At 47.0% G+C, this 26,290-nt stretch overlaps 1 protein-coding gene across 2 annotated transcripts in view; it reads right to left on the bottom strand.

The window, feature by feature from the left end:
- Positions 1–26,290, bottom strand: part of NAT8L (N-acetyltransferase 8 like) — a 48,796-nt gene that overhangs the window by 4,769 nt on the left and 17,737 nt on the right. The window contains exon 2 of one of the 2 annotated variants that reach the window (XR_002104340.1): positions 3,745–4,027. The exons of the other annotated variant lie outside the window; for it this stretch is intronic. The gene's annotated coding sequence lies outside the window, so the exon portion shown is untranslated. Of the gene's footprint in view, positions 1–3,744; positions 4,028–26,290 lie in introns of those variants that run through there. 2 annotated transcript variants of the gene reach the window in all.

The raw sequence follows: 26,290 nt of genomic DNA, 5'->3' as shown, positions 1-26,290 counted from the left end.
GCAGCAAAAGTGCATTAATGATGCACCCAATGGTGAGAAAATCCTGAGAAGTTGCACCTAAGGGTGCCTATACACAATTATAGCGTGCTATAATTACAGTATGTCAGAGCAAAGTTGATTAGTTGAGTCTGCTGCAGCATGGTAATTACTGCGGTCCAGTCAGCCTCTGCATCTTGTGTGTCAGGAATGCTTGAACTAAAGCTCATTTGATGAGCTTTAGTTCAAGCACCCCTGCTGCCAGTTTGAAGCGCAGGGACATCGATATGTGAGACTTTAACGAGTGCTGTTAAAAAGTGCCACCCCCCCCGGAGCACATGTAAAAGTGCCCTCATAGTCTGTCAAAGCCTTTGGAATCCATTTGGAAGAAATAAGCTGCATACGGGCAAATTATCATCAAAAAGAACAGGTTCTCCAAGAAGCAATTAAAGAATATCCTTCTTCACCTGGTAAAAGCTTTCCTAAGAAATTCAGCAAGCAAAGCATTTCTACAGCTAACTTAGCTCCTGTACTGCAGTAAGAGCACAACCCACTGCAGTACATTACAGGCCGTCAGAAATGCAAAGAGGTGAGCTGAGTGCTGCAATTACAGTTCTGGAAAACTAACTGTTCATGTAAGCACTACTGTAACCAAGCCACCGAAGACATCTGGAAACAGCACAGCAAGGTCTCAGACTCCCATAAGTATCCCTCCAACTCTCAAGAAGCTTCCTTAAAAAGGACAGAAGGCGGCACTGCCTCCAACTGACTCATTTTGGCTCCCTCCTTTGCACTTCTTTTGTATTACTGCTCCCCTTTTAGACTGTAGGTCCACTCAAAGGATTACAGAGATACACTTGTTAATAGAAAGACGAGCTACCTAAATGAGGGGGCTTGGATACTACACTGATGAGAGCCAAACAAGTACCTATACAGACAGGCAGCCACTTCCCTTAGCAGTGAAAAACTCCTTCAAAATCCAAGCAGAATTAACAGCTCAGCTTCACCAATCTGCGAGGGGCCAGCAGGGGAGATGATGCTCAAGGGCAACCGACACGGGTTCATCGGGGCAGGTCTTGTCAGACCAACCTGGCGGCCTTCTACGACAAGGTTACATAATCCCTAGACGCAGGTGTCGCAGTAGACGTAGTCTTTCTGGACTTTAGGAAGGCCTTCAACATTGTCCCTCACCTCATTCTCATTAAAAAATTGGCAACTGTGGCGTTGATGCCTGCACAGTCAGATGGGTCACCAGTTGGCTGGAGGGCCGCACCCAGAGAGTGGTGGTGGATGGGTCATTTTTGACCTGGAGGGATGTGGGCAGTGGGGTCCCCCAGGGCTCGGTCCTCAGGCCCGCACTGTTCAACATCTTTGTCAGTGACTTGGACGAGGGGGTAAAAAGCACCCTGTTCAAATTTGCTGATGACACTAATTTGTGGGGGAGTGGGCATGCCAAAAGGGAATAATAGGCTGCAATTGGACCTAGACAGGTTACAAGGGTGGGTGGATGAGAACAGGATGGGATTCAACACTGACAAGTGCAAGGTGCTGCACCTGGGGAGGAAGAACCAGCACCATACCTACAGGCTGGGGAACTCCCTTCTCGGCAGTGCAGAGGCAGAACAGGATCTTGGAGTCATTATTGATGCCAAAATGAACATGGGCCGGCAGTGTGGGGATGCGGTCAGGAAGGCCAACCGTACCTTGTCATGCATCCACAGATGCATCTCGAGCAGGTCCAAGGAGGAGGTGATCCTCCCCCTCTGTGACGCTGGTCAGGCCGCAGCTGGAGTACCGCGTCCAGTTCTGGGCGCCGCACTTCAGGAGGGATGTTGACAGCATGGAGAGGGTCCAGAGGAGGCCACTCGCATGATCAAGGGGCAGCAGGGCAGGCCCTATGAACCTGAACCTGTTCAGCCTCCACAAGAGAAGGCTGAGCGGGGGATCTAGTGGCCGTCTATAAACTTAACCGGGGGGACCAGTGGGAAACGGGAGAGCCCCTGTTCCCCACAGCACTACCCAGAGTAACTAGGAATAACGGCCATAAGCTGACTGAGAGTAGGTCCAGGCTAGACATCAGGAGGCGCTACTTCAGTCAGGGCGGCTAGGAGCTGGAACCAACTTCCAAGGGAAGTGGTGCTGGCTTCTACTCTGGGGGTCTTCAAAAGGAGGCTAGATAATCACCTAGCCGGGGTCGTTTGATCCCAGCATTCACCCCTACCCAGGGCCAGGGGTCGGACTTGATGATCTGCTCAGGCCCCTTCCGACCCTACTAACTAGGAAACTACCTCTGCAACCAATAACCAACCCACTCATCCGCTTAAGGCACATCTCCTCCCTTAGAAAAAACTGGTGGATCTCAGTGGGTCCTTGAACACCACCCATCCCAGGCTGCAGAGGACCAAGGAGGGAAAGGTGTTTCATAGCTAAAGATCCATTAGCCAAGGACCAGCTAAGAATAGGCACCGTTGATCTAGACCCAGTGCAAACACCAAAAAGCAGATACCTCCTGTCCAGGGCATCTCAGTCGAACTGTCTAAACCAGGAGTGAGCAATCTTTTCTGGCCACGGATGGGAACGACCCACCCCATTTGGAGGTGGGCAGGCAGTGGGACTCTGCTGCCACTGCCATTCCTCTCCCCGACGGCACGGGGAGAATGCCCTCGGCCCGCGCAGCAGCATAGGGAGAGCGCTTGTGGACGATGCTTCTTGCCAGCCGAGTCCTACATCCGCAGGCTGGAACTGAAGGCTCTGCAGGCCAGATTTAGCCCACACTGACCCCCGGTCTGAACAGGTGCAGAATGAGGGAGGGAGGAGGAGGAGGGCTGGACCAAAAAGCCCCAACACAGAAAAGGTCCAGTCAAAATTTCAGTTCTCCAGTTGCCCATGATCCCAGCTCTGGCTGAGTCGGAAGAGCCTGGAGCCTCTACTGGGCTCCTCCAGGCATTACACCTGTAAGGCTTCATGCTGGGGGAAAGAGGAGGCAATATCTCACCCAGGTTGTGGGCGGGGGGGAGGCTGGGTTTAGCTCTGGTGAAAGGGGTGGCCCAGCCTTCCCGCGAGTACTGCAGTCCCTGCTTCTGTTGGGCTCAGGCGCCTTGTGTGACGTCAGCTGGGGGAGCGTGCCCAGGAAGAGCAGCACAGACCCAGGGCAGCCAGGACCAAAAGCACATACCACTTTAAGTGATCAACGCCAACTTTTCCAGCTCCCCCACAGAAGCCAGTTATGACCTCACATGGATCCAAGAGCAAAGATGTGCTCCAAGAAAGGCTGCTCTTGGGGGTACTGCCTGCAATTTCTGAATGGCTTCAAAGCATTGCCCCAGTTAGAGGCCATTGGGACAGGCTATCCCTGGGGTGGCCCCAGCGTGGATGTGGCGAGGTCTGACCCAGAAGGAACCGCACACAGCTCGAGACCCCTTTCCAAATGCTGATGGGGCCAACTGCGCTTGAGCACTACTGACACTTGAGTGCCCAGGGGCAGTATGGGCACAAATAAAACCCTGGAGCCAAGGGACAAATAAAGGCTTGTTAACAGGCACTCACAGACCAGCCTCCACATTATTCCTCCATCCAATGAACACTAAAGGCAGAATTACTCTGAATTTATGCTGATTTAGAAAACAGCAGAATCTGGCCTCAAGAGAAAAATACTGATGTCTTAACATTTTGTACAAATAAGAGGGAGAAATTTGCAGGTTTTAACTGAAAAAAAGAAAAATAAGATCTTTTCCCAATTACATTTCAATAATGGCAAAAACTTAAAACTTAGTGAAGAGCCCCCTGTACTCTACACAGAGTATAGCCAGGAAATAATTTTATTAATAGCAGTAATAACCAATGAACAATAATGTGGCCTCATAACAGATACTGCATGTCTCACTTTAGCCAGAAAATTCTTGCGAGAAGGTGTCTAAATCTGGGTTAAGAATACGTCTACATACACAGACCATGGGAGAGACGTTTGGCAATGTTGCTACTTGCAGACAGATGGCAGCTTTTTCAATTTCTCTGTAGGCTTAGCTCCATTTTGACACTGACTCCAGTGGACCTGGGAATAAATATTCAGAAGTAGCACATGGGAGATGTGTACAGCAAGAGTTTCAGAAACAAAGAGGCATTTGCAGAAACCCCTTGCAATATGTGCAGGCCAAAAAGAAAATCAAACCTAGCAAAGGATTCCTCTAGGACAGGGGTTGGCAACCCCTGGCATGCATGCCGAGCATGGCACGCGAGGCCATTTTCCTCAGCACACGTTGGGGTCGGGGAGGCAGCAGCTGTTTGTAGCCTCCCCAGGCCCAGCTCTGGGTAGCTGCCGATAGCCACGAGCCCGGGCTGCTCCCACGGAAGCCCTGCTGCAAGCAGCCTGGGCTCCGTGGCTGTCAGCAGCTACCCAGAGCTGGGCCAGCTGCAAACTTCTCTGCCCCCGGCCCCGAGCAGGCAGCACATACCAGCAATCCCCCCGCCGTGCTGCAGCGCTGGAACCCGCCAGGGCAGGGCACAGCGGGGGGGGCACAGCAAGCTGCCCGCTCCCAGCTCCCCGCTGCCCTGCCACACTTCCCTGCAGGGGGGCAGCAGCAAGGGGCACAACCCTGCGCTGCTGCCCACGCTGCTCCCAGGCGCACCAGGGAAGTGTGGCAGGGCAGCGGGGAGCTGGGAGCCCCCTGTCACATCTGTTTTTCCGGCATGCCAGCACCTTCCAAGGTGGACGTTGTGGGTTTTTTCGGTAGTCCGGCCAAAAAACATTGTCTACCCCTGCTCCAGAAGAACAAAGCATGGGTAGTAGCTAGGATGATCCTTCCTGCCTGCTACCGACAGGGTCTAACGTCAGCAGAAAAGTCAACATGTATCTTTCTGGGACTCGAATAACCCATCTAAAAAAGACAGCTGAACTCAGGAGTACCCAGAAAAAACCCAGACACTGAACTGAGCTTCTTTGGATAAAATCAGACACAATTTCAGAAACCAGTCTGGGTTCAGCCCAGCACTTGTCAGCATGTTCAGATGAATACATCAGCTGCAGTGACATTAATTTCTGATCCTATTATGAACAGTCATTACACTGTTGCTATCTAGGTCAACAACTCATTTTCAAGCACCAGGGTCCATCTTGACCCATATATTGCAAGCAATTCCAGTTCCTCTCATCCTGCCATACTGACGAGGATGCACGTTCCAGTGCAGCTTCCTGTATCGTACAATGCAATTCAGCCAACAAGACACCAGGCAAGACTTACGAGGATGAAGAAATGGCAGCTGCATTCCTGCTGAATACAAATGATGTTTGCTGCCAGGACTCCCTGCTCTTTGGGCTGTGGTATTATTTTTAAACAACAAGCCTTGTGGTTATTTTGACAAGCATCCATCAATCAGCTCATCAATGCACTTGTCTGTGTGAGGAGTGTGGCTCATTAAAATACCGCTCATTTGGATCTCTAAATTGATGAGGCAGGGCTCGGGGAAGCTTTCAAGGAAGGAGAACCAATGGAAGGGACTTCCTCTCCCATCCCGGTACCTTATTAAGAGCCCAATACTGCCAAACAACCATACCCACAAGCAAGCACCATGGTTTAAGTGAGGGGGATCACATTAGGACAATTCACAGACAAGACCAGGGCTTGCTTGATTTATGTCCCCACACATGGAGGCCATACTTTGGGTCAGGTCTGGAGAAGAGGCAAGGTGGGGGATGATTCATGGGAGAACAATAAGGTGCCCTCAGCCCCCCCAGGTTCTCAGACTGGTGCCTCTCTGCCAGCCCTGAACCTGATCTAACATTAAAAAACCATTGGGAATGCCAGGGCTACCACACCAAACTGCTGGGCTGCTTCCAGCTCCGAGGCAGTTTGCTATTCTAGAGACACGGCGCACTCCTTCCTTCCCTTCCGCTCCTGCAGCGCCGTCCACCCCCGCCGCAATCCCCACGCAGGGATGTGCAGCACTGCTGGAGACATCGAGAGGCTGGGGTGAGTGTCAGTATTTGTGCCTTTAATACCATCTAATCAGGTGTCACCATTCGGGATGCCTGTTCCTGAAGTTTCTTTTTCAGGAAACTCTGTCCAAGTTTTCAAAGAGGACAAAAAAAAGGGTTTTTAAATCCAATTTTAAAATGTTACTTCTGACACCTGGGCCAACGGCATAAAGCCTACGACTTTGAAGACTTAAAAATGAGTACATTTCCAGCGTTTGAGGTCCATGCTATACGTTACAAGCAGGATTTCAGGTTTTAGTTCTAGTGCAGGTTGCAAGCTGTCGATACACACTTCTGACGCATCCAGCCCCACTGAGGGCTTCCATGCTGCGCAGCCCAAATTAGGATACGTGTGGTTCTGTGCTCTCAAACCTTTGTTTGTGCAGCTGGGCCAGGCCCCCTCGAGGAAGGAGGTATGACTGCCTCCACCCACTCCTTACTATTACTTAAAAACTTAAAACTTTAAATCTTAATTATAATGATCTTGAGTTCAAATAAAACATGAGATCTGGCAGGCTTCCCAGCTTGCCTTGTGCACTAAACACCTATAATCAGCACCAGGCAGCACACCAAAGAGGAGACATCTGGTTAAACAATGCAAGCTGCATTCTGCTTTCACACATCCCCGCACAGCCAACGCGACTGACTTGCACCCCGCCACCTTCCCAGCACCGACCTGCTCACTGCTACTGGGCCTGTCTTGTATTCCACAGGGGACTAAAACAACTGCTGGCTTATGCAGGCGGTAGGATTGAAGGATCCTACATTTTGGGAACGATGCAACATGGCATGAGCATTACTGCTGGGGGGAGCGAATCTGGAGGATACCCAGGTGAGCTGCCAATCTGATACCACTTACCCCTCTGCAGACACTGGCTTGGAGAGTGAACCATCGAACTCCATCTTTTGATGCTGGGGTTAGGCCAGGGCATGGACCTTGAACTTTATTGAAGGCTGCTGGCAAGCTTCACCTGCCAGCAGAAGGGAGCTACTGGTGAGATCTGTTCTTACTAAATGTAGGTGCTTGGTGCGTTTGCAAGGGGAAACTGGACTGCCACGCACAGATTAACAAACAGTCGCACAGTGAGGATGCAGCGCTGCAGATCATTTTTCATTTAATGAAGTGGCTTAATAAAGAACGATGGCTGGCTGCAGGGACGGCTCTCAAAGGTTGCACATGGCTCACGGGCTGTACCTCGCATACCCCCGTGCCAGCCCGTGCAGGTTCGCAGCACTGGCGCTAACCCTGCCTGGCAGGCGGCCCTTCCCCCCCGCTGAATTACCTTTCCTAGAAGCACTGCCATGAAGAGGAGCCGCAGTCCTCCATGTGCTACTCTGTACTTCCTGAAAGAGGACACAGCAAGGGCACGTCGGGGGGAAAAACCTCCTCAGGGTGGGAAAATCTCCTTCCCCCTCTTCTCCCAAGATGACAGGGTTGAGTCGCAGGTCCGTGACCTTTCCAGTTCTCTCACACTTTTCTGTCTAGACTGAAATAACGTAAACCGATCTTGGCAGAGGTAAGCAACAGAATTACTGGGGTACTATTAATACCAGGCGTTCATGTTTTAATTCTCTTGTCAAACTGGCTTTTACTACTTGAAAATAAATAGGTATCCTGACAGCCACAAGCCTCCACACCCTGTCCCATTTCACAGCCTCCCCACGCAGCTCTTTTCCAATGTCTGACTTCACTTCCCTACCTCTGCAGACTTAGCTCCTTTCTACCACTTGTCACCAGAGGTATTCACAGCCCTCCTTCGGCTCTCCTTGGCCTGGACTCCTCTCTCAGTTCTTGGCCCCGTCAAGCTACCACAAGAAACTTCCCCTACACGATCCCTCTTTCCTAGCCCTCTTCAATAGAAGAATCTGTCCTTCTGGAAACCATCCCATCACCCTGCAGGTTAATTGGCCTTGTGCCCTATGGGTTTTCAGCTGCGCGCAGTACTTCACACCTCTCTTGAACGTCCCTCCTTCAATCCCTTTCTACTACAGGCTCGAGTCTGAACCACATTTTGGTGCAGGTCCCTTCCTGCTCTGGCTTTCATGTCACTGTCTAGTCTCCCAGGGTCCTTTCTCCTCACCACACTTGGGTCTCCTACTTTACCTTCCTTGGATCTCAATTCGACATTAGATACAGCATCTGTGACCAACAGCCCAGCAAAGTGCATAGAGGTCCTTGTCACTTCACCCCCCGACGTGTCACTGCAATCCCTGCAGTCTCTTTGGAGCACCCCCCTTGAATCTATACTGTTTCATTAGATTTGTTCCCATTTATTCTCAAGTATCTCAAATTCCAATCTCCCCTTCCTCTGGGGAAACAACACCTCTAGTACTAAACATGTAAGCATGTCATATTGAACCCCACCTCCCCGCTTCATGTCAGTCACTTAATATCCTCCTTTCAGCACATGAAACGGGCACCTCTGTGCTATGTACCTGCATCATTGCTTGCAATGTCCCCCCATCTCCCCCACATCATCCAGCTTTACTTTTGGCCTAGTAGGAAAGTGGAAGTAGGTTTTTTTCCCCTCATTTTCTGAGCACTGTAAAACCGAAACTTGTACATCTTGTAACATTTATGTCCTTGCCAAAAAGATACTAGATCAACCTCTTCTTTTGTCTTCGTTACCAAAATTCCTGCTCTTATAAACCCGCAGCCTTGATAGCATAGACTGACATTTCTTCTCATGCGTACTCAAACACACAAATACCCAGTCTCGATTTCTACTGTGAAAACTTCCAGGCAGGATGTGCTGTCATGAGGCTCAGAGCTGCAAATGGATTAATAGAAAATGAGGGTTGGAAAGGCGCGCAGGTCATCTAGTCCGACCCGCTGCTCAAAGCAAGACTATCCCCCCAACTAGATCTCAGCCAAGGCTTTGTCTACCGAGGCCTTCAAAACCTCCAAGGATGGAGACTTCACCACCTCTCTGGAAAACCTGTTCCAGTGTTTTACTGCCCTCCTAGTGAGAAAATTCCTCCTAATATTGAACCTAAACTTCCCTTGCTGCAACTTGAGACTGTTGCTGCTTGTTTTGTCACCTGCCACCACTGAAAACTGTCCCGCTCCATCTTCTTTCAATTCCTGCTTCAGGTAGTTGAAGGCCGCTATTAAATCCCACCTCAGTCTTCTCTTCTCCAGACCAACTAAGTTCCCTCAGCCTCTCCTCCTAAGCCATGTGCCCAAGCCCCTGAACAATTTTTGTTGCCCTCCGCTGGACTGTCCAATTTGTTCACATCCTTTCCTTAGTGGGGGGCCCAAAACTGCACACGGGACTGCAGATGTTGCCTCCCCAGTGCTGAATAGAGGGGAAGAATCACTTCCCTTGACTTACGGACAATGCACCTACCAAGGCAACCCAGGATGATGTTAGCCCTCCTGGCAACAAGGGCACACTGCTGTCTCATATTCAGCTTATTGTCCACTGTAACCCCCAGGTGCTTTTCTGCAGAGCTGCTGCCCAGCCAGCCAGCCCCCCGCCTGTACCGGTGCATGGGGCTGTTCTGTCCTAAATGCAGGACTTTGCATTTGACCTTATTGAACCTTGTGAGATTATTTTTGGCCCAATCCTCCAATTTGTCTAGGTCACTCTGAATCCTAACCTGACCCTCCAGTGCATCTACTGTTCCCCCCAGCTTGGTGCCATCTGCAAACTTGCTGAGGGTGTACTCTATGCCATCTTACAGATCGCTGATGAAGACATTGAACAAAACCAGCCCCAGGGGCACGCTAAGACACAGAGCCATTGATTACTACTCTCTGAGCCCCATGCTCCAGCCAGTTGTCTACCCACCTTACAGTCCATTCATCCAGCCCAGACTCTCTTAGCTTGCCTATGAGACTGCTGTGGGAAACCATATCAAAAGCCTTGCTAAAATCAAGGTACACCATATTCACCAGTCTCCCCTGTCCACAGAGCCAGTCACCTCCTCTTAGAAAGCAATCAGGTTGGTCAGGCATGATTTGCCCTTAGTGAATCCTTGCTGACTGTTCCTAATCACCTTCTTCTCCAACTGCTTAGAAATGGATCTGCTCCATGATTTTTGCAGGGACTGGGGTGAGGCTGACTGGTCTGTAGTCCCCTGGATCCTCCTTTTTCCCTTTCTTAAATATAGGTACTATGTTTGCCCATTTCCAATCGTCCCAGACCTCTCGGGTTTTCAGAGATGATGGTCAATGGCTCTGCAATCGCATCAGCAACTCCTCAGCACCCTCCCATCTGGCCCCATCGACTTGTACACATCCAGCTTTTCTAAATAGTCCCTAACCTCTTCTTTCACCACTATTGGCTGCTTACCTCCTCCCCAAACTGTGCTGCCTGGTGCAGTAGTCTGGGACCTGACCTTGCCTGTGAAGACAGAGGCAAAAAAGGCATTGAGCGCTCGAGCCTTTTCTGCATCCTCCGTCACAAGGCGCCCCCCCATTCAGTAGGGCACCCACACTTTATTGCATTCTCTGCCAGCAGGAAGTGTGCAGAGCAGCCGGGGAGGATGCACAAACACCATCAGAATAACAACTTATCGGTAGCTATTTTGTACCTTTCTTCAGGTGCCTCGTCAGTCAAATGAAAGAAAGCTTTGAATTCAGGAGATGCTTGCAGATAACAGCTACATTAAAAGTACATCCTAGTCATAACTTAACTGACAACTGACACCATTTTGGATTAAGACATGGCATCCTTAAAGAGAGACAGCTTCTTAAACAGTGTGTCCCAAACATTTCTTGGAAATATTTTGAAAATCATGTCTTATCTCCTTCCATTTATTTGCTCACCTTTTGAGGCCAGCCAGCCAGCCAGAGATCGCCCCGCCATAGTCGAGATCAGCACCAGGCAGGTTTCCAATTAATTCAGTGGTGAAGATAACCTGCCCTTCTCTTAAATGGCTACTTTAAAGCTATTCATATTTCACTTGACTGACTTAAAAACCTCCACAACAAGGTGGTGGAAGCTCCATCCTCAGCGGTTTAAGACTAGGCTAGACGAAGCCTTGGCTGGGATGCTCCACTTGGGGCTGGTCCTGCTCCGCACAGAGGGTTGCACTAGATGGCCTCCTGAGGTCCCTTCCAACCCTAACTTTCTACGATTCTATTCCTAGGGGTCTACACAATTCACACAAACCATGAAATATGATGTTGTCCATGATCGCCAGGAAATACTGCATTCGCTGCAACTTCCCACAAAATCAACTGAAAAAGCTTCAGCATATTATTCATATAATACGCCTTTTTGGCTCTTCATGCTTCAACCAAGCCACAAAAATTGCTTTGTCTTGGCATGAGTTAAGTAGACTCCTAGCTACATCCAAAGTTTAGCAAACGCTATTGCTTGGCCTACATTTGCAGCCAGGGGGGGTCGCATGCCAAATTTAAAGGAGGAAACAGTAGTTTAAGTTTTACAGCACGAAGTCAGTGTTACTTAGGGTTAGAAATTGGAAGAGAAATGCGCCAAGAGGATGAGACATACCAATCCATTCCAAGAGAAAACAAAAAGACCGTCTTTATCTTATGTCTTCTTACTGTTATTTCAAAGATTTGGGACAAACTAGAGGCCAGCTGTTTTATCCATTTACACTCTCCTGGTGGTCACCTGCTTTTCAACAATTACATCTTCCTACACCCTTACTAACATCTTACATCAATTTAATCGGCCGACAACTAAAACTACATGTACTCTGCTGGTTAAGACCTCCTTATTACAAAGCATCTCAATATTTCCTGGGTTTCTGGATGAAGCACATTTTATTGTTCATGGAAAGAGCAGGGGCAACTTCAGGTTGTTAAACTGCACTGACTTAATGGTCAAAAAAATCATCTAAAAGTTGCAGATTTGGTTGCAGAGATGGCCAGTGCACATGGCCACTTCTGGCCATGCCAGAGATCTGGCTAGTCTGCCTGCCTGAATTCAGCGATGGGAATCTCTTAACGTCCCAACACAGCGCGGTTCTTCTGATCCTCCCTTGCTGCCTCCTGCGCTGCTGGCTGCCAGTACAACACCTTCACTTCCTCTGCGCTGCTGTGCCGAAACACTTTCCATTCCCCCACCTCTAGCTGCACTGATCTGCTACCTCGCGCTGCAAAGCAGCAGCTCTCCTCCACAAGTCCGCAGGGGCGGTGGGTAAAATAAAACTCGGGTTTTTTTACTGCCATTTCTTCTGCAACTGTAGGCAAATGGAAGAGGAGTGGGTAGAGCGGCGGAAAGACTGGTGTCAGCAGTGAAAGCAGAGACGATTGTTAAGGGAGGAAAAAGAATAAAGCACCCTTTACCATCCACACAAGAAAAGCCCTATAGGATTTAACCAAGACGACTCCAAGAGCTTTCTAGAGCAGCACAACCCGGATTCGAGAAAAGGTACTCGAAAAACTTAGGAGAATTTAGTAACAGAACAATCTGTAGAAAAGATATAGAAAGCACTTAAATTCTGTAGGGTAAATAAAACCCTCCAGAAACACTTTCACTTTTTATTAAATTCCACATATTTTTTCTTAACAAGGGTAGGGAAAATTTTCCTAGGGTGTTCCAGTGGGATGGGGTCTGGAAGGCACACAGCAATCTCACAAAGGCTGGAAGATCGAGTCCTGGAGGACTCAATCTAGCAGGTCTCCGGGGTCATGTTGCTTCGCACTCCTGCCTTCTGAACAGGAATCATGCTCATTTTTCACGGAGTCCTGCTTTGTATTTTAGTTACTCTCCTTCGAGTAAAGTCCCTGGGACACAAGGGTAATCTAGCCCATGAGGAAACCTGATGACTTTGGCACCATGAGAGAAGCGGCAGCCCTTGGGAACAGCGGCATCTTGGAGTATATTCATTTACAGAAAACCGCTCACAACTGCCTCCAGGCACTAATCCTGAGCCCGGCTGGTAATTTGGGCACACTCAGAACTGAAGCTTCAGAGCCCTGGTGCCAGCGACGTCAGCATAAAATCAGCTTCCAGCACCGCTAAAAATATATTCTAAAAACCAAGTCTGGCTTTTCCCTCGCTGTTCAAACTGCCAGCCCCTTTCTTCCGCTGCTCATCGGCCACATACCCGAGTATCCCCAGTTGACTACCTCTGCATGTAAGCTGCTTGTCTGTGCAATTAACCTGCTCATGATCAGGCCCCGGATGTTTTTCTCTTCCCTGTTGCTCAGGGCAAGCCCCAGATAAGCAGCAGGGGGAAATGACTATAGGCAGGATGCTGCCAAGTGTCCAGACTAAACAAAGAGAAAGAAAGATTCGGACTTCCACACTAAAAGTTTTTCCCAGACAGGTGTAATAATACCCCTTTAAAGATGGATGGTTGCAAAAGGATACTTATTTTCCACTTTGTCTTAGTATGTCATTGCAAGACAAACAGTGGACAGCTGTCTCTCTCTATCTTAAACTGTGCATTATACACCAATTATACACCAATTAACCAAAGCAGTCCATGGGGAATACCACAGCTAGCAATACTGCAGGGAAATTACAGTAAGTGGGACATGAATATCAAAACTAGCACACTTGCATTTGCTGGAACCATGACGATCACATAATGGCTGGGGAATGTCATCCACTGAAGTCTGCCTCTGATGTTAACTAAGATACAGATATGGATATATAAATGAGAGAGAGAGAGAGAGAGAGATCACAAGCTTTTGCAAGCTGAAGCTCACTTTGTCAGATGGTGCTCTCTACATCTATTTAGTTAATCCATAAAGGTGCATAGCTACTCTGCCTTTTGACTGACTTCAGGCTGGCATGGCTTATTACCTCTCTCTGATACCACACTGTCCTCACGCTCCATTCAGGGGTAAGTCCCAGCCAGGCAGAGAACTGCCCATCGCAGGCAGATGAAAGAGCTCAGATATGTCGGTGACATTATTCCCCTTCCTGTCCCCTGTCAAAGAAGGTGACTTATGGGCCTGAGGTAAGGGACAAAGACTGATCTAGGCTTAGGCAAACACACACTGTTCTCCCCTGTCCATGACGAGATGTGCTGGAAGTAGCAGATAACCTGGAACCATATCATATATTCCTTCCAAGAGAGCAACCCCCTGTCCAGAAACAGCATACATGCTGCATATCCTGCCCCACCTCTGCCCCAGGGAGAGGCCTGCAAGTCTGATAAGTCCCTGTGCAAGACACATACCGCCTACAAGCCCCTCTCGCCCAGCCACATGAAAGCCGGTCACAAAAGGGTCCTACTTAGCAAGAGGAGCATGTCCCCAAATCACTCCCTAAGCTGAAAGAAAAGTCCCTGGGACATTCTTGTTTACCATGAAGATGCAGTACTAAAACTTCATGGCACAGCACTACAATATGCTGCAGTATTTGGGATTGCCTACTTATAACCCCTTCAGCAAGCCCTCAAAAGTAGGAGTGCTGAATTCTACCTCTGTTCCACGTCCACCACCCTGCTCAGTGTGTTTGGAGACAACTACTGACCTTTCACCAGCCCCATTGGCAAACTGGGCGAAAGAAAGAGTGCTACTGCACAAGGGTATTGGGTGCTTTCATTGACATTTGCAGGTCACTATACAAAACTGCCAGGGCATTCCTACTTTCTTCCTTTTCCAAGTGACTGTCAATAACAGACACAAAAGACTGGATTCTCCACCGTCTTGGGCTTCATTACTGTTATTTCAGGTAAGTATGCAGCAAACTCAGGTCTGTGCCACACCTCTTTGCTAAAGGTTTTATATATAGCTCTAAGGTGATAATGAGATGGGGATCACAGCAGCAAGGGGCCAGCGTGCAGTACTCTGCCATGTCCATTTATGATGCTCTTTGAATGGCTTTGTCCTTTTACCTTGTGTATGGGTTTCACGAGAGAACAGTGCAACTTGCTACTTGAGGCATGCCCTCCCCCTTGTTTCACTACGATGAAAAGGGCACGCTAGCCATGTTAAATTTATGTCAAGCAAGGAAGAGACTTCTGGGGAAAGCACATCTGCTGCAAAACGAATGTTGGTGATTTCACAAGTCTCAGGCATAGAGGAAGGATGCCTGCCTTCGGCACGACACGTGCTGGGCGCTCTGGTATAGACGCACAGTAAGCGAGGACAGACGGCAGCTCTAGACTGAAATTGTGCAACTCACCAGTCTGAAAACTGATTTACATTTCTTACAAGGGGATGGACTGTCTTTTCTTCACTTTTATTTCCCTCTTTCCCTTTCTGACATTTCAGTCTCTCCTTTTTCTTGGGCTGTTCTCAGTTTCTGTTCTTCTCCTGGACTTCACCAGGCCAGCACTGCATCTCCTGCCACAACTCTACACTACACCAAAGCAACTGGACACAGCAGTCCCAATGTCTGCAGGTATCCCTCTCTTTGCGATCAAATCCATCCATGGAGAAGCACCTGATGACTAAGTCGCCTACTCAGGGACACACAAAAATGATTTATGCATGAAATTAAAAGTGCAGTGGGATACCTCTCTTGATGTTAATAACCCCCTCACCTCCGTTTCATCGCTCCTTATACCCGACACAGATAATTTGCAGAAGAAAGAGTGAAGGGTGTCACATCTGTATGCAAGACGGATGATTTTGGAACAGAAATGAGTGACACCCTTTGATTCCAGGGATATCTGAGAGGCATGCTAATGAGAGCTACTGTCTGGATGGATACCACAGGAGGAATGGAGGCAGAATGAAAAGACCAGCTTCCAGTCAGTGCTGAAGATCAGTTCGTCATCCTTGCTCCCTCTCTCTCTTTGTATTCTTTATCTTTTTGTTGCTGTTTGTCTTTTTTTTTTGTCTTAACAGAATTAAATTACTAAAAATCACTTACGACTAAATGAAATGGCAAAGAGGACTAGATGCATGTCAAGCAGGAGCACGGAGGGTTTTAACACCCAAACTCGGAGCACACAGAACCGCTCTAAGATTTATCTTATCTAGAAAAAGACATTCGACACCTCACTACCCTCTGAGCTTCCCCCACAATCTTGACTTCAACACACGGCTTCAAGGCAGTCTTTGGAGGTCCCTTCATGTGCAAATTTAATCTAACAAGTAGAATTTTAGTACAATCTAGCAGACAAGCACACTACGGACAGATTTTCCGCATAAATCACACAGACAGGCAGTTGGGACTGAAACAACTATCCTTTAGCTCCCAGAGCACAATGAGCTAAGTAAAACCTTGTTAGCTTTCACTAACATCCCATCTTCTGTGGGACGTGACCAGGAGGCAACATCACTTGCTCAGTCATACACACAATCTAATCATTGTCAACTTTATGGATGGTGCATTATAACATCTCATCATCATCCTTCTGCATCTCAGGAAACTACGCTGGCAGGCAAAGTGCAGAGAGGATCAGCTGTTAGGGTGGCGGGGTAGGAAACTGGGAATAGTCAGGGTGGGTTTGATTTATTGCAGCAGTAAGAGAATAGGCAGCTACCACCACCTCTGCTCTTCCTCTTCTCAGACTCTCCTAGAGTAATTCTTTTAATTTAAGAATCACTCACCATTTTAATCATGGTCAGCATAAAGGGACATACTTAAAGTTGTTCTGGATATATCTGAGGTCCAGAGATGTAAAATAAATAAATAAAAGATTTAAAACATGCTAAAACGTGAGGCAATCTAGAAATTATAAATACAGTTAAAATCATTTTTTGCCAGAAAAAGCATATCCTAGCTGAAACTATATGCACTAAATATCATCCGATGCACAAATATCTTCCATCCAAAGCACATGTGTTAGGCACAGGTATCAGAAGGCAGAACTGGGTGTTTCAAGAAGGCACTACACGCTAATAGGTACCCTAAAAAAAACAAAAAAAAGGAAATACTAGGTCTGTTTCTCCTCATTTACACCAATTTCACACTGCAATAACTTTACAAACAAGTGACTGTATTATGTGAATCAAGTGCAAGTGAAAGGTAAATTGGGAGAGGAAATTGTCCACTGTATGGACAGAACCTCATCTAGATCCAAGGATTTACAAACTGGGTAACTCATTTTGGTACCTCACTCAGCCCTGCATGGTGTTGTCTGTTCTCATCTCCCACAGACTACAAATGAAGCTCAAAGTTCAGGATCAATTCAGCAGGTCTTTTAATGAGACAGCTAGCAACAGAGAAGATGCAGCAGGCAGGGTGAGGACAACCCTTCTGATGAATCACAGACCATGTGAAATTAGGAACTACAGAGCCTTGTCATTGGCCACAAGGCATTAGATGGTGCATCAGACTGGGGCCACCCTGAGAATCTTCTAAAAAGACAGAACATATGCTACACAGCAGCGGTGGGCAACCTTTAAAGGCTGCAGGCTGGACTAGCCCAGTTCAGAGGCAGGTGGGTGGGAAGGTGGGTGCTAGGACACAGCCACCACTACCACTTTTCTGTACCACCAGCATAAGGAAAACACCCACCCCTGATGTTCCACCCTGTCCTGCCCAAGGAAAGTGCCTGTCGCTGCTGCCTCTGCCTGCACCAGCATGGGAAAAATGTCTCCACCACCACTCTTCCCTGCACCGGCATGCCGGAAACAACTGCTGCTGAACCCCCTCCACTGCCCAGTGTCACCAAAGCCCCACATTTGCAGGCCAGATTAAAAGACTCCATGGGTTGGATCCAGCCTGCAAGCCATAGGCTGCTGATCCCTGCTATATAGCATAAGCAGTCGTGTTGGTTGGTGCATAAAAAGAGCTGCAAGTCCATCTGCCATGAAATCACTGAAGGCTCTTGTTCTGACTGCCAGGAGATCAACTGTGTTTGCTTCTTCCAAAAGAACTGTTACCATAAAGTAACAGAGTGCACAGCTTAAATGCAGCCAGCGTTAAGGGATCCGATAGTCCGGAACACCAGAATGTAGCATCTGGCCATCTGCTGGCCTCAGTGCTAAATGTATAACCTTAGCAGTGGAGCTGCACAAGCAGGATTTACCTAGAAAAGTTGACAAAACAGGGAGCAAAAACATTTTTATGAATATTTTGACAACAAAATGAATCAAGCTAAAAAGCTGATTTATTTTTAAGTAGCTACAAGCCTACAAGCTGAAAGATTAGGGACTGGACTCTGCATTCATTCAAAAATCTCATGGAAACCAATAAAAATGCAAAGTCAGACTTCATGAAAGCTAATACTTCAGAACTGAGGCTGAGTGCTAGGCATTAAAAAAAGCAAAGAAAAGAAAGAAAAAAAAATCCCAAATCCATCTACCCTGCATGTGTTTACCTTACATCAAGAATCTTTCTTCCCCATACCGGTTCCAGAAAACAACTGCTAAAATCAGCTCTTTTGGTTATTAGTTTACAAAATAAACTTTGCTTTTTTTTTTTCCTTAAGTGAGCTATCTAAATGTACATTGTTAATGCCTGCTTTCCACCATCCTGTACAAATTTAATAAGGCAAATTCATTGGTTTCTGGAGAGTATGAAATTTAGCTATGCATTATTCAAGTGAACAATACAATGTTCAGATTTGTGCCACTTCTACTGTAACGTGTGCTTTTACTGTTAAAAAACAGTAAGTGATAAAGTCATAAAGGCTGCTTACAGATGCTAAGAAACCCAAAACAAAACCCAAAACAAAAATGTGCTTTACCAGAAGAGACAGCGCATTAGTTCAACCCAGCTCTGCAGCATCTGTATAGATCAGGTGCTTCAGCAGCACTTTTTGGTGCTTTTATCTAAAGCTGATTCAATTAGCTATTAGATAAAAGTGCCAAAAAAGCCCCTTAAAACGTCCAATCTATATAGATGTTGGGCAGGCTGGGTCTAACTAACGCGATGCCTCTTCTAATGTCTGTAAGCAGCCCATGTAACTAAATCCTCATTTAGACCAGTGGTCATCAACTTTTTTAGACTCATGGCATCCCTCCATAGACCCAATGCACCCTTTAGAAAATGGCAGCTCTTAGCTTTGTTTTTTGATTACAGAAATGTAATTTCTGTTGCAAAGAACTCAAAGGCTGCAGCAAGTCAGAATGGGCGCCTATGCACGAGAAGTGAGGCTGCTTCAACATGCTGTAATTAATAGTCTGCTGGAGCATGGTGATTACTAGGCCTGTGTGAAGTGGCTAGTATTTGCTTCGGATTTGGCCGATTCGTGGGACAGCGATTCAAATCACCACCCCAAATCAATTCGGCTGAATCTGATTTGGAGATTCAGTCGCTGCTGAATTGGCCAGGCCCCATCCCTCGCCTACTCTCCCAGCCCCATCAGTGGCTGCCCCACCCGGCCCCAGCTCCTGGCTCTTAAAAAAAAAAAGCCCCCAACTCACTGGCTCCTGCCAGGCAGGGGGGAATCCCCACTGCCCCACATTGCCCTGCGCTGCATGGGGGGGCCTCTGCCACAAGCCCCCATCCCCAGCCCACTCTCCCAGCTGCAGCTCCTGGCTTTAAAAAAAGCTCCGGATTCACTGGCTGCTGCCAGGCGGTGCGTGATCCTTGCTGCACCCCACTGCCCCAAGCTGCATGGGGGGCTGTACCACAAGCCCCCAGAAGCCCTGACGACCGCTGCAGCAGCTGGTGAGTGCTGAATTTAAAAAAAAAAAAAAAAAAAAGAGCTGGGGCCGGGAGGGGCAGCCATGGGGGTGGAAGAGGGCTGGGGCCTGGTGGGGGTCCTCCATAGTTTTCTCACCCTTCCTTCAGCCCCCCCACTTGAAGTAAGCGTGAACCACCCGAATCTCCAAATCGATTTGGAGAGCTTTGAACCAATTCAAACCTTTTATTGGTCTCCCAATTCAATTTGGATTCAGCTACTGAATCAGGCTAAATCTCCTCCAGGTTGAATCAGCACCTGAAGCTTCACACAGCCGTAGCAATTACTGCGCTCCAGCAGGCTCCAATGTCTCATGAATCAGTGTCCCCGTGGTGAAAATTGGCAGTGGGGATGCTTTAACTAAAGCTCGTATGATTAGCTTTAAAGTGGCACCACTACCATTTTTCAGCACAGGGATGCTGATACGCGAGATGCTGTCAGAGCCACTCTAATTAAAGCGCTGCCCCTCCCCCCATACCTTCCCAGAACACATGTATAAATGCACAATGCTTTTGACACTATGTGTTCCTGTTTGAAATCTCTGGGTTTTTCTTGCAAATCATGCTTGCACACCTAACAGTGAGGCAGCCTGCAGCACCCTTGAGAGGATCTGAAGGAACCCCAGGATGATGTGGCACCCTAATTGAGAATCACTGATTTAAAAGACGGCTTACACATAACACGTTACAACTAGGGAGCAACCACTGAAATTAGGTGACAGGTTTAAAACTAAGAAAAAGTACTTTTGTACACAATGCATGGTTAACTTGTGGATTCATTGCCACAGGAGGGAGTGGAGGCAGATAGCACAGCCAGGTTCAAAAAAGGATGGGATGAATTCATGGGTGATAGATCTATTAATGCCTATTGAACAGAACAGTTGGAGAAGTTTCTTCTAGCATCTATAACCTAATAAATGACGAACACCAAGGAGGGTATTGAATAGGGGATAGATCACTCCAGAGATATTTGGTTCAATGTTCTCCCTGTACAACATCCACCCCTGCCACTATCAGAGACAGGACACTGGGCTAGATGGACCATTAGTCTGACCCAGTATGGCACTTATGGGGCCATGTGCAGCTGACCCAAGCGTGGTCAGTTTAGCCCCTGCCTGAAAAATACTGCCCATCCGCACCTTTAGTCAGGTAAGCCTGCTGGCATGAATGAGACTCACAGGGGGCCTGTTTATACATTCATTAAGGTGCTTTTCCTAACGTGCATTAACTTTAGTACCTCTAACATGAGGTACTAAACAAATGAGCATTAGGCTGCCTTAACACACAGTAACAAATGTGCATGGTTTAAGTGCCACTTAACTGAGCCTATTTTACTGTGCATTAGTGTAATAGCACAATTGTTTACATGATGCTTTAATGCGCGGTAAATAGGCTACTGTACATTAAAGCACACGTGTAGATGCACCCAGAGTGGTTTATAATAGCTTGAAGATAAGGGCCACACGTAAATTTGAAATGGTTATTCTAAAGCATTGTTTATGCCTCAATCTAATTCAAGTTACTTATAAATAAATAAATGACATATTGGGCATATTGAAAAAAATCGTAACAAGCACAACAGGATAAACATTAGGCCTACGAACATCAGAACTCCAACTCTGTTTCCACAGACCACAATGGCTTTCACGACTGACTCAAGGCAGAAGGTGGCACCTTAGGGTGCCTGTACATGCACGGGGGGCTTCTCCAACATGCTGTAATTACAGCGCATTGGAGCAGACTTGATTAATCAAGTCTACTGGAGCGTGTTAATTAGCGTGCTCCTTATCTTTCATATTAAAATGCCCTTCCATTTAGGGATCTTGCTTTCTACGAGTCCATTCACAACATCCAACAAAGTAGGATGTTGCCGCAGACAGCGCATTCCTCTCTGAAACATTTAGTCTCTAAAGGCATTTGTACACATGGCACGCACCGCAGCAGTGGGCGCTCTGAAAAGCCCCTGGCACGGTGGCGCATGCAGCTGTCTAAGTGGCAAAAAACATGTCGGTGCTTTGAAAATGGCAGCAGCGCGCATTTGAACAAGAACACATCGGACGTGCTTTAGTGTAAAAGCACAACACTGCCATTTTCTGTACACCGACACGCATTTCACCACTTACACTACTGCATGCGGCACAGCACAGTTTGCATCAGCTCGCGTGCAGGGCAGAGTGGATTAATCAAACCTGCTCCGAAGCAGAGGATCTTTGGTGTGTCGCGGGATGGACAGGTTATGTGGATAAATGCCCTAAGATGCCACCCTGCCCTGACTGACTTCAGACTATCTGGATAATTACCTCTCTCTGCTAAGTGACTTTAAGGAAGGCAAAGGAAGGCCCCCAACGTGTTTTGTTGTTGGCCTCATTTAACTGGATGTCAGTTATGTTACTCATGGTACCTTGTCAACTCTGAAAACAAAAATGTGCAAGATACTCGAGTCTGAGTGAATAAGAGGAGGAGGCACAGCCAGGAGACACACCATGAAACTGAAGTTCACATATAACACGTTACTCCCCCACCAATAAGTTAAAGAGGAAGATTTTCACTAACTTCAACCTGCTTTGAATTGGGCTCTTACCTACTGTAGCAACAGATGCTAGATGAACAATAGCCATTATTAATAGAGATTTGCATAGTTACACAGAGAAGAACCCTGACCAGAATAGCCTTTATCTCACTATTTAACCTAACTGGTATTTAGTTGCCTTCTAACTCTTTCTTGTACGTGTCAGGGATTTTGTTAGACATTATACCTAATGACCCACTGGGGGGGAGAGAGAATTTGCTATATTTTGTTAAATCTAAAACACAAATGCAAACCATATGCACTGTATTCTAGCTTGTTTGCTTTCAGGCAAAAACACCAAATGAAAGGAGAATGCTGCCTTTCTAGGAACAGACGACATGATAAGATGTTTCCCACCTTCAGGTCCCTGTTTTACTAATAATCCATTGGAGACAGCTACATGGGTGAGGGGGAATTAGATCTTCTCTGATACCATCTTGAAGGAGGTACTACTCAAAGGACGCAGAAAAAAGAGTCAAGGCAAAGACTCAGTAGAAATCATAAAATAAAAAATCAGTCCATATGCAGCAATTGTCAAACCAGGAAATGAATATTTTTTTTCTATTTCTGGCCCTTAGCTCAGGACTCCAACAACTGCTCTCTATACACACATTCCCTAGGGAACACAATCATTAATTAGGCTGATGATTAAAATTAGCTATGCCCTATAGCTTGCCCTTTTCACATTGTAGAGTCACGCCTGTATCTGCAGTACCACCTAACACGAAGGTGGGTCTGCTGAAATGCACTTGGAAGGGCATATAGCTGGACTTGTTTTTCAGTGCCCTCTGTCCGCTGTTCCTAGAACGGGTCGTATCATTCCTCTCACGCCAGAATCTGAAAATTTTTAGTCAGCCGCTTCTCCTCCCAAGGGCCTTTGCCCTTGTAGTGATTGCAAAGATCAGTACTGCCCTACCTCCCCTTCAACAGGTATATAACTCACTTGGAGGAAGTGAAACACAGCTATCAGCTCTACAGCAAATCAACGGTGTCATAAAGATGGCACCACAAGGCTCTTTGCCTAGTGAAGAGTGGATGGCATGAGCTGAACATGGGAAAGACTAAATTGATGCTGGTGGAAAGGTGGAAAACACCATGATAAGCGCCACTCTGATCCCCGTTTCCTAGAGGCATACCTGATTGCATCCTGAAGCGACAGGGTGAAGGCTTGGGGACACTGAGTGCAGAGTGGAGCAGGGACAGGATACTGTTGCAATAGAGATGTCATCACCAAGAACCAGGCTACCACTTCCATTGCTTTGCAGCTGCCAGTTTTATGCAGCAAGTGAGGGCACAAGGCTCTGAATTTGGCAGTGGCTGAAGGGCTGGGGTTCCTGGTCATGACAGCTGACACCTCCTTTGGCAGCTGCGCCCTGTCCCCCAGTCTGACTGCTCCACAAGCCCCCTACTTCCATTCTGGTGCAAATACTTGAGGATCCTTTATGCCACAGATCCTCCATTCTTAAGTCCCTGTACCACTGTGGAGCAAACAAGCTGGCAATGATGCATGCAGCCAAGTACATTAAGCGTGCTTCACTGATGAATAAGCTATTGCAGAAGATGGGGCTGAGATTGGCTAAGCATGCTGAAACAACTCCCAATAATAACTTAAATCATGACAGAAGCAAGGAAAACAAAAATCCCGGGAGACCACAGCTGCCAGGCCTCAGAGGGGCAGGCTGTGCAAGCCTTAATTACAGCACGTGGCACTCACTTGGTGATGATAAATAGAAATAAAACAAGTAACACAGGAGCACTGCCATATCTATTGCCTCACGTCCAGCTGCAAACCCAGGCCTCTCAAAACCTCACTCCTGAAGGTGCTGAGCACCTGCACTTGTTGGCTTTCCTGGGACTTGGGAGTGGTAGCACTTCTGATGAGCAGGCTGTCGGGGCCCGCTAAGAACTCCCAGTTACACTGCTGGACATAGTTTGACTAGTGTCACTGGGAGAATACCCAAGATCTGAAGGAGAGACTATTATAAAGGCAATTTGTTACCTGTAACATCCTTCCTTGGTTATCCCCTCCCAGCCATGCTGATATCTCAGCTCTTAGCTGTAATCGAACCCCTCTTAACAGCAGTCCTCCTACTTCCCTGGATTCACTGTAAACACTTAGTCTCTGGGGGGGATTGTTACATTCAAACCTAATGCACTGCCAAATTCAGCCCTGATATACAACTACCTTAGAGATGATGCACCTACGTAGTATGAAGCTGAATTTAGCCCAGTATGTTTTCTCAACAACTTAAGAATAGGAGCATTACAGTATCAATCATGCAGTGAAGCATCACTGCATTATGTTATGAATGCATCACATGCATTGTTATGGCATTAATGGATTCTGTAACTCATGTAAGCAAAAAACCATCTTTCATCATCAAGCATTTCTGTCTCCATCTCTGCAACGGCACCAGAGAATATCAAGGAGCCACTGAACCAGCTTTCTGAAAAGTGCAGGCCTGAGTCACCTCCACCTTACTCTGGTGCAACTCCCATGGAGCCAACAGAGTGAAGACAGTGCAAGACTGATGTAGTGCAGCGCAGAACCAGGCCTGGGCATGAATCATTGCTTCTGTACTTTTCTTTGAACACGAGGCCAAATTCATTCTTGGTGCATCCCTCTGAGGAAAGGCAAAAAAAAGCCTATTTATTTAATTCTGGTTTCAAAAGAGAATTCTGCTTCCATAAGCACAGGAACATCTGTCAGGCTGGGCACAGGCCAGGCTGTATCATGCATTAACTCTAAATGAAAATTACACATGTTAATCTCCATACATAAAAATGAGAACAACTGCTTTGCCACATGTTCAAATTACTGGACCAGGCTGTTCTGGTCAAGAGGTCACTGAATAAATCTAATTCAACTTATTCACAACTTTCTGCTGGTGTTTATAGACCAGCATCCAGAAACAAACTGCATATTGCCAGGTTTCCATTAGTTGTGCCCTCAGGTTAAAAGATCAATCAAGCTATGTGAGGATTTGAAAGAGGTATAGAAAACGACTGAGGCGGTACAGGGAACAGCCAAGGCATCACACCTTAGCATGGCACCCAACACAAGATGCACCACAGAACGGAAGAGGCAGTACGTTAGAGGTGGTGCAACAAAACGCTTTTTAAATCTGTGAAATTTCTATTCCCAGGACAGCCAAGGCTGGTAGTTTAGCAAGAGCTGAAAGAGGATTACACTCTTGAATGAGATTAGCATCGGCAGTTGCTCTAGCTCAGAGAAAAACTAATCTTCATCAATCTGAGCAAAAATAGTATAGTGCTTGGGGTCTGGAGGACTTTCCCAGACCCACCTGCAGCACTGCCTTTTTGGTCAGGGGCAATCAGAGAGCTTCACCTTGCCCCAAAACATGCTTCGATGCCGTGATGCCTCCTGATGCTTCATCGTGGCAGAATGAACACCACCGACCAGCCACAGTCAGAGGACAAGACACGGGACAAGCTGGAACAATCATCTCTTCTGGTGCACCAGTGCCTGTGTTTTCCCTAAAGAGATAATAAACTCATCTCAGGGCATCCAATAAGAATACCCAGGGAGCCATCAAGATATGGTTATTTCAGCACACAGTAAAAATGCTGTGAATAGTTCACACAGAGATGAGATTTCTTGTCAAATCTTCCATTTGTCACAGACTGTCCAAAAAAAATGGAAAATGCCTGCAGATTTTGGCCTTGACTCGGCAATGCTCTTAAGGGGAAGCCTATTTTAAAGGTCAGAAGTAATCCCATGCCTATTCAAAGAGGCACTTAAGCAGGTGCTTAGCTCCCCAGAAACAACTGGATTTAAGCATGTGATTAAGTTAAGCAAGCCTATACATGCTTTGCTCAATTGAGGTCTGGAAGCTAAAATTTCTCATACTTCAAATCTCAACTCTGAAATGAATATTTTTCAGAACATTTCATAAAAATCCTCTTTGTCTCTTCAAGTTACCCATGAAAAAACACATTCACTTTGTAAGCAATTGTTCAGATGCTTTGATGTTGCTCAGAGCTCCAATAAGAAAAGCAGCTTAGAACTTCTCTGTGCCTTATTCCTACGTGAAAGCCAGAAGACGGAAAGACACAGTTGTGCACGATTTTCTGAGCATCTGCATTTTGTGAAACAAAACCAGACGCATCTTTTCCCTAGCCATTAAGCACATGGGATTGCCACTGCAAACAGAACACTGAAAAAACATTTTAACAATACATCATTTAAATAGTTTGCATACTGTATTCCTTATACCCGAACTCTCATTAATCACCCTTTCCTTAACATAACAGCCTTCCTTGGTTTTCTCTTTCACAGCATTTTTAAAAACG

The sequence above is a fragment of the Crocodylus porosus genome, unplaced genomic scaffold (assembly GCF_001723895.1).
Source record: "Crocodylus porosus isolate Cpor-Errol unplaced genomic scaffold, CroPor_comp1, whole genome shotgun sequence".
In the NCBI taxonomy this organism is placed as follows: domain Eukaryota; kingdom Metazoa; phylum Chordata; order Crocodylia; family Crocodylidae; genus Crocodylus; species Crocodylus porosus.
This window is presented reverse-complemented; position numbering and strand designations above follow the sequence as displayed.